Here is an 8,339-nt window from a genome sequence, read left to right on the forward strand (position 1 = left end):
TGGACGCATGGCGCATGGCGCATGGCACTTTGTTGTTTCCTTCTAAGGGAAGTTTTGTTGTCTTGGGGGAAATGTTGATGTAACTGTTCGGTGTCCCTGTCTTATCGGAGGTGAACAGGCGCCTTTTCAGTTTGCGTCAGTTACTTTTCTGTCACGTTGTCAGGCCCTGTTACCCATGCTCCCGAAAAAGAGGTGACGTCTTCTCTCTCTTCTGACGTGTCTCTCCCCCATTGGTTGCTTTTCCTGGACTCTGACGGCCCACTACCCATCGCATTAAATGCGATGGGTATAAATATAAGGCGGTTTCTCCTTCTTTCCCTACTTTTCAAATTTTTGAAGTTTGGTTCTCTCCATCTCCTTCATCTTTTCTTCTTTCTTTGTTTGAACATTTTCGTTTAACCTCTCATCATCTTCATTATGTCTGGTGCAAACCCTTCCCATAGGAAAGGAAGAATAAAGGGAAAGCTCCCCCTGGCCCTGACCAGGCAGTTATAGCATGGAAAGAAGAAGAGTTCCACAATTTGGTACAAGGAATGGGTTTTCTTCTTGAGTGGGGAGCCCAATATCCGACCGCTGGTTCTACCGCCATGGATGCACCTCCGGGTTACTTGACCTTATATGCTGCATTCTTTCGGGAGGGTAACTTCAGGCTTCCAATTACCAAGTTTACTACCTCGGTGTTGAGGAACTATGGGCTTCATATTTCTCAAATTAACGCGATTGGGCTTCCGCGTATTACTCACTTTGAGTTTGTTTGTAGAGCCCACCGTATTGATCCGACATTTGAGATGTTCAACGTCTTCTACAGTGTTACTTACGCTAATGGCTTCTATTCTTTCAACGCCCGGACAGGTGTTGCTCCCGTTTGCTCCATTCCTCTGAAGAGCTTGCACGATTGGAAACAGAAGTTTTTTTTACATTCGTCGCGGTGTTATTCCGGTGGATATGCACTACCGGTCGGTTGGTGAAGGGATCCCGAAGGTAGACGCTTTGGTGGGTTTTGCTGAACAAGGTTGGTACAAGAAACTAACAGAGAAGGCAACTGCCATTTCTTAGTTGGAGGAGATGGCCCTAGTTGGTGCTAGAATGAGTTTGTTGTGGGTACCGAAGAACCCCTTGGGTGTACCAGTTTATGGTTACCAAGGCAAATGTATGTGATTTCCTTAAAGTATATTTGAATTATCTTGTTTTTTGTGCGTTCTTCCTTATTCTTTCGTCTTTTTGCAGTTGGATACAGTTTGATAAATGTTTTAGACCCGAAGGCTGCGGGTGCCATGGTTGAGGCGATCCAAGAAGATGGAAAGCCGACATGGTTAAACCAAATTCGAGGCCGTTTTTTGCACCCATCTGATGAGAGCTTTGCTAAATATGCCAATGTTGCCTTAGGTGAAGATGATGAAGATGACCCCATTAATCCTATTCGAGAGGAAGTTGTTGTTCTCTCGAGTGGAAGTTCCGATAGATCTTCTGAAGGTCTAACTTCGCGTTGCGCGCGTGCAGGTACCGCGCGGGCTGCTATTAACGAGCCTGTTCATGAGGTTGTTGGTGATGATGCAGAGATTCCTGTTGATCCTTCTGCTCAGGTGGAGTCAAGAAAGAAGAAAAAAGTTGACAAGCCTGAGAAAGGGAAGAAGAGGGTTGAGGGCAACACAGCTAGTACTTCTCGTGAACAAGCCTCTACTCTTCCTTTTCTAGATTATGTAGTCGTATCCGATACGTTGTCTGGTTTAGGAGCTGGAGAGAAAACTCGTGTGTCTGATCCAGATGACCGCACTACCTTGACGGAGCACATGAAGAAAAAAGCTCTTGAGGACAGAAAACGGAAACTTGATGAGCAGGCTGCTGCTCTTCTTGCTGCGAAAAAGGTTAAACTCCAGAAGGAGGCTCCGCCTGCCCCTTCCGAGTCTGAAATTGATATGGGTATTTTTAGTGGAGACCGCGGGAATCTTTTGGAGGAGATATTTGCTGCTTCTGCCCCTACTGGTAATGGTTTTGTAGTTGTATATCTTGCATGTTTCTCCGAGTTATTTTTTATTGTTGTGGTTGCTTTATGACAGGAGTCAAGTCTGGCAAAGGGCCTCGTAGGTTGGATATTTCACAAATCACTCCTCCGCAGTCTCCTCTGTCGAGGACGATTGGCTTAACCCCTCCTCGCGATGATCTTGGGAAGAAGAAGGAAGATGAAGCGGCTGCGGAGAATGTAGGTGAAGGTGGTGGCGATGTTGCAGGTGGTGCTGGTGCCGGTGGTAGCGCAGGTGGTGAAGGTGCTGGTGATAGAGGTAAGGGTGTGGAGACCGAGGTGGAATCCAGTGAGGCCACCCTGCACCAGACTATCTATACCAAGCGCCCCCAGGTGGTGGTGGTGCTACTTCTGGTGTTGTTCATAGCCCATAGTTTGAGAATGTCCATGCTGATTCCTGCGATACTCACAACCATGCTTGTGATGACTTGCCGCACGCTCCTTGGTGGAATCTGACTCAAGGTTCTCGGATGAATGATTTGGGCAACTGTCATGATTTCTTCTCTATGTCTCTTCCTCCTGCTGAAAGGATGTTCCAGAAGCGGCGCAATCGTTTTGAGTTATTGGATGATCATGTGCGCGCTGGAGTTAATTTCTTTGCTACCTCTCAAGAAATTGTCCGCGAATGGAGATCGATGGGAGAGGAGACAGTTGAGTTTGAGGATGCCCGGAAGGCGTTTACTGAAGATAAAGAGAAGTTTAATGCGGAGAAGAAAGGTTTACAATGGAGGGTTTCGGATGCTGAACGAAAACTTGAGCAAGAAAAACAGGTTAACGTTCAGAAACAAAAAGGATTGGGAAGCTGCGTGTGAACGTACTAACGCTGAGATGTAATCTCAGCGTGAAGCGATTGTTCGGTTATCTGGTGAGAAGAAGGAGCTTGCTGATGAAGCCCATCAGGCGCGTACTGCGTTTGAGAAGAGAGAGAAAGAATATGTCGCTCGTATCGATAAGCTGGAGCTCCTTGTTAAGCAAAAGGTTTCCGAGTGTGAGGCCACTGGAAAGCTTCTTGAGGAGAAAACTTCTGAATGTGCAGCTTCTGATGGCCTTGTTGAGGAGGTATCTGCTGATTGCAGATGGTTGCTGTCGCGCGCAGTACCTTTGGTAACTTCCTTCGCTTATGTTCGTTTCTTTTTTGGCATGTTTTGACGATTCCTCTTATGTTGGTGTTTGCTTGTTTGCAGCTTGCTGACCGTATTGTGAACTCTCCTGAACTTGCCACGTATATGTTTGAGTTGGGTCAAGCGGGATACAATAGTGGTCGGAAGTATGGCTATTCTGAGGGGAAAGCTACGGCTATCAATAATGAAAAGGACCACCACTTCGAACTTTACGCGGAGAACTGTGATGGTAGGTATGCTGCCAAACGTAAAGAGTTTGCATCCCTGGAATTTGCCGTTGTTAAAGCTGCGGAGAAGCTAGATAGGAAGGTTGATGGTGTTGCTTTGTTGAAAAAGGCTCTCGGGGATGAAGCAGGTGCGGCGGGAGGTGCTGGTACTAGCCATCCTAAGTGAAGGATTCCGGCCTGTGTGCCGCGTATGGCCTTAGACGGCCCTGTAATGTTTGGTGACTTGTGAACAGTTTGAATTTTTTGCTTTCCCTGTTATGTTTGTGAACAACTTATCATGCTTGATGTTTGGTATGTTAGTATTTGCCTTTCTTTTATGCGAATTTTGTTATCATCATAATATGTGCATGTAAAATTACTTTGATTAGGTGTCACGAATGAATGATGGCGCTAACAGGTTGTGTTGTGTTAATTACAACGTTTGTTCTGTCGCATTTGCGCGCGAGTTGGCTTGTGACTAGGAAGTGATCGAGTTGCAGGTTATTGTGTGGGCTCAGTTGTGCTCAGCATTGGGAGCCTTACAATGTTTATTTACCTTGCTATCGGTGTTTTCGTGTTTGTGTGGGCACGAAGTTTTGTTTTGACGTTTTGTTTTGGCGTTTTGTAGGCTTTAGTTGTGTTTCTGACCCGGCTGTGCACTTGGTTGTGACGAGCCTTGGAGGTCTACAACGTTTCCTATGGTCGAGCCGTTGATGTTTTCGTGTATGCCCAAAGTAATATATGCAGTTATGACAGGAAATTTGCAAAATATAAAAATAGCCAAACACTTCTTGTATTACGATAAATGTGTCGGCGATTCAGCCATTGCAATTACATAACTCTTTTACATATAACACCTTCTCAGCTGTTGAGCGTTCCAAGTTCGTGGAACCTCTTTATTGTCGATGGTGCGCAGCTTGTAGGCTCCCTTTCCGAGTACTGCGTCAACGACATATGGTCCTTCCCACTTGGGAGCCAGTTTTCCAGGTTTCTCGGCGTTTGAAGCCTCGTTGTCTCTTAGGACGTAATCCCCTGGGTTGAAGGTGCAGACTCGGACCTTGGAGTTATAATATTTTTCCAGCTTCGTTTTGTATTTTGCTTCGTTGATTGCCGCCAGCTCTCTTCTTTCTTCTAGGAGGTCCAGGTCGATCCTCCTTTCCTTTTCGTTGTCGATTAAGTTCATGGAGAGCATTCGTGGGGACGGCAATCCTATCTCTGCTGGTATTACTGCTTCAGACCCATAAACTAGACTGAACGATGTCTCACTGTTGCTTGTTTTTGGCATTGTTCTGTGGGCCCACTGTATGCTGAGCAGCTCGTCAACCCAGCCCCTTCTTTTCTCGCCTAGCCTTGCTTTGATACCATCGACAATGCTTTTGTTAACTGCTTCTACTTGACCATTTCCCTGCGGGTGCGCAACCGAAGAGAAGGTGTGTTCGATGTGCAATTCTTTGAACCATCGTTCAAGGTCGTCTGCAGCGAAGTTCGTTCCATTGTCAGTGATGATTCTGAGCGGTAGGCCGAAACGGCATATGATTTGTTCCCATATGAATCTCTTGACGGCGGTTGATGTGGTTGATGCAAGTGCCTTCGCCTCTACCCATTTGGTAAAATAGTCGACCGCGACTATTATGAATTTGACCGCTCCCGGGGCTTCTGGGAAAGGGCCGACCATGTCTATTCCCCACTGCTGGAAGGGTCATGCAGTTGTGACTGGTACCAATTCATTTTTGGGGCGCATCGTCTTGGGAGCATGTCTTTGGCATCCACTGCATTTCCTCAACTCTTTTACCGAGTCTAAATGCATCCCGGGCCAGTAGTACCCGACGTTCATCACTTTTGCCACCACCATTCTTGGCCCAGCATGTATACCACAGATTCCTTCATGTACCTCTCTGATCAAATAGTTTGCGTCTTCAGCGTCGACGCATCTCAACAATGGAGCAAGGTATGACTTTCGGTATAAAATTCCATTGGCCATCTGATAGTGCTCAGCCTCGTACTGGATTTTCCTCGCCTCGGCTTTGTTCTCGGGGAGTATCCCGGATTGAAGGTACATGATTATCGGAGTCATCCAAGACGTTGTCCCCGTCTGGATGACGCTTACCTCCCTAAGTGGAATAGATGGGTTGCTTAAAACTTCTATGCGCACATCCTTTGCAAGGTGTTGAAAGCTTGTAGATGCGAGTTTACTTAGCGTGTCTGCTGGTTTGTTCTCGCTTCTGTTTATGTGATGCACTTTGTAGGAATAGAAAGTTTGTAGCAACGTCTTTGCTTGACTCAGTTACAGAGCCATTACATCTCCTTTGGCTTCGTATTGGCCGTTGATTTGTCCAGCCACTAACATGGAATCTACATGCGCTTCGATGTGTTTGACTCCCATTTTGATTGCCAATCTTAAGCCAGCAAGAAAGGCTTCATATTCGGCTTCATTGTTCGTGCTCTTGAAGTCTAAACGGATTGCGTACGTGAACTCATGCTTGTCGGAGCTTACCAGCCGAAGCCCTGCTCCTGCGCCGTCTTTGTTAGACGCGCCATCTGTGTATAGCAACCACGGTTCTTCTATTTGTTGTTTCTCGGCTTTTTCCATTGCTTTACATTCTCGATCTTTGTCGTCTGGTACTTCTGTCATGAAATCTGCTAGCACTTGGCCCTTGATTGCTGGTCTTGGCCTGAAAACCACATTGTGACCTCCGAGTTCTATCGCCCATTTGGCTAGTCTCCCTAAAATCTCTGGTCTTGCGAGGATGTTGCCAATATTGTAATTTGTTAACACGTGGATAATGTGGTTGGCAAAGTACCTGCGCAGCCATCTTGATGCATGGATTAATGCGAGTACTAGCTTCTCCATGATGGCGTACCGGGTTTCTGGATCGGTTAAGGTTCGTGACACATAGTAGACTGGTGTTTGGACACATTGTCGATCAACGAGTAACACTGTTCCAACCGCTCTATCAGATGCAGATAAGTATAACACCAGAGGTTCTCCTTTGATTGGTGCGGTTAAGTTGGTAGCTTGAAGAGGCAATCCTTCATCTCACGGAAAGCATTTTCGGCTTCCGGGGTCCATTGGAACTGGCTTTTCTTCATGCAATTTCGTAGTGTCTTGATGAATGGAAAGGACTTTGCCACGTGATTAGCTAGGAAATGATTGAGCGCTGCTAACCGTCCTGCTAATTTTTGCATCTCTTTGATGTTTGATGGGGAAGGCATTCTTTCGATTGCTTGAACTTTTTCTGGGTTTACTTTGAAGCCATCTTTTGTGACAATGAAACGTAAGAATTTCCCTTCTTCCATGCCAAAAGAGCATTTTGCTGGGTTTAGCTTGATGCTTACGCTGCGCAGCGTGTTGAAAGTCTTTTGGATGTTTACCAGCATCATGCTTTCTTCTTTGCTCATAATCACCAAATCGTCCATATACACTTCAATGTACTTGCCGATGGAATCGCTGAACGTTGCGTTCATCAGTCTCTGATAGGTCGCTCCTGCATTCTTTAGGCCGAAAGGTATCTTGGTGTAACAGCATAGCCATGTCGGCGTGCGAAATGCGGTTTTGTCTTCATCTTGAACGGCCATCTGGACCTGGTGGTACCCTTGTAGCAGTCAAGGAAGCACTTCCATCTGAATGTTGCTAGAGAGTCGACTTTTTCGTCGATATCTGGTAAGGCGTAACAGTCACGTGGACATGCCTTGTTTAGATCCTTGTAATCCACGCACATTCTCCAGCTACCGTTTGGTTTCTTCACCATCACCAGGCTTGCCACCCATGTTTGGTATCTGACTTCTCTAATGATGCTCGCATTCAACAGCTCCATTACCTGCTCTTTCATGGCATCGTGTTTTATATCGCCCAAGTGGCGCTTGGCATGTACCACTGGTTTCGCTTCTTCTGAGACATTTAACCGGTGTTCTGCTATGTGTCGTGGAACACCCACCATATCGGCTGGTGTCCAGGCGAACACGTCCATATTTTCGTGTAACAACTTCTTGAGCGCCGCGCGCGTTAAATCGGACATCGCAGGTCCTAAGGTAACTGTCTGTTCTGGGTACGCGCTGTTCAGTACCCATTTTTCTGCTTCTGCGCGCGGTGCTGGTTTACTTGCCTTTGCAGGTCTGACCTCATCTGTTGCTAAGACTTCTTTGCTTGCGTATATTAATGCTATGCCTGTTTCTGTTGGGAATCCAACAGCTGAGTGTGGCGCATAGCATATCATACTGAAGTCTCCTTGGGATTCCCTTCCTAAGAGGATGTCGTGTCTTGAATGTGCTGGCAGCACCATGAACGTGACCTCCTCTGTTCTTGAGTTTCTTCCATCTAAGAGTAGCACCGGGAATGATATTTGGCCAAGAGGGAAAACGGCTTCGTTGCAGAAACCAGTTAGTGGATAATCAACTGGTTCCAATCGCGCTTTATCCTCTTGGTCGAACTGGTTGAAACATTGTTCGTATATGATATCCGCGGTGCTCCCTGGGTCGATGAAAATGTAATCAGTCTGATAGTGACCAATTACCCTAGGAATGATGATGGGTCATTTTTCTCTCGGGCCACCTCTTACGACTGGGAAAACAACTTGCCTCTCGCGCCACGAGTCGTCTTGTGTGCGCTTGTTATAATTCTTTCTTGGCCTTCACGGACCCCCTTGAACCATGTGCGTTTCTAACTTCCGGAGCTTTTTGTTGTCCGGTCCTTCTTCTCTTTGTTGAATTTGGCGGTAGTCACGCTTCCCGCCTTTTACCAGATGAGTAAGCTTTCCGTCTCTCAGGGCCCTTTCTATTTCTTGTTTTAAACTGAAGCAGTCGTCTGTTAGATGGCCCATGTCTTTGTGAAATTCACAGAAAAGGTTGGGATCTTGACCCCTCTTGTTTCGCATCTGTAGAGGTTGTTTGAACTGGTGGTTCTCAGTAGCTAAGACCTCGGAAGGGGTTTTTGTTAGTGGAGTCCACTGTTTTTCCCTGTTTTCTCTTTTTACCTCTTTCCGTTGGGCTATCTGG

Source organism: Helianthus annuus, chromosome 10 (genome assembly GCF_002127325.2).
Source record: "Helianthus annuus cultivar XRQ/B chromosome 10, HanXRQr2.0-SUNRISE, whole genome shotgun sequence".
NCBI lineage: Eukaryota > Viridiplantae > Streptophyta > Magnoliopsida > Asterales > Asteraceae > Helianthus > Helianthus annuus.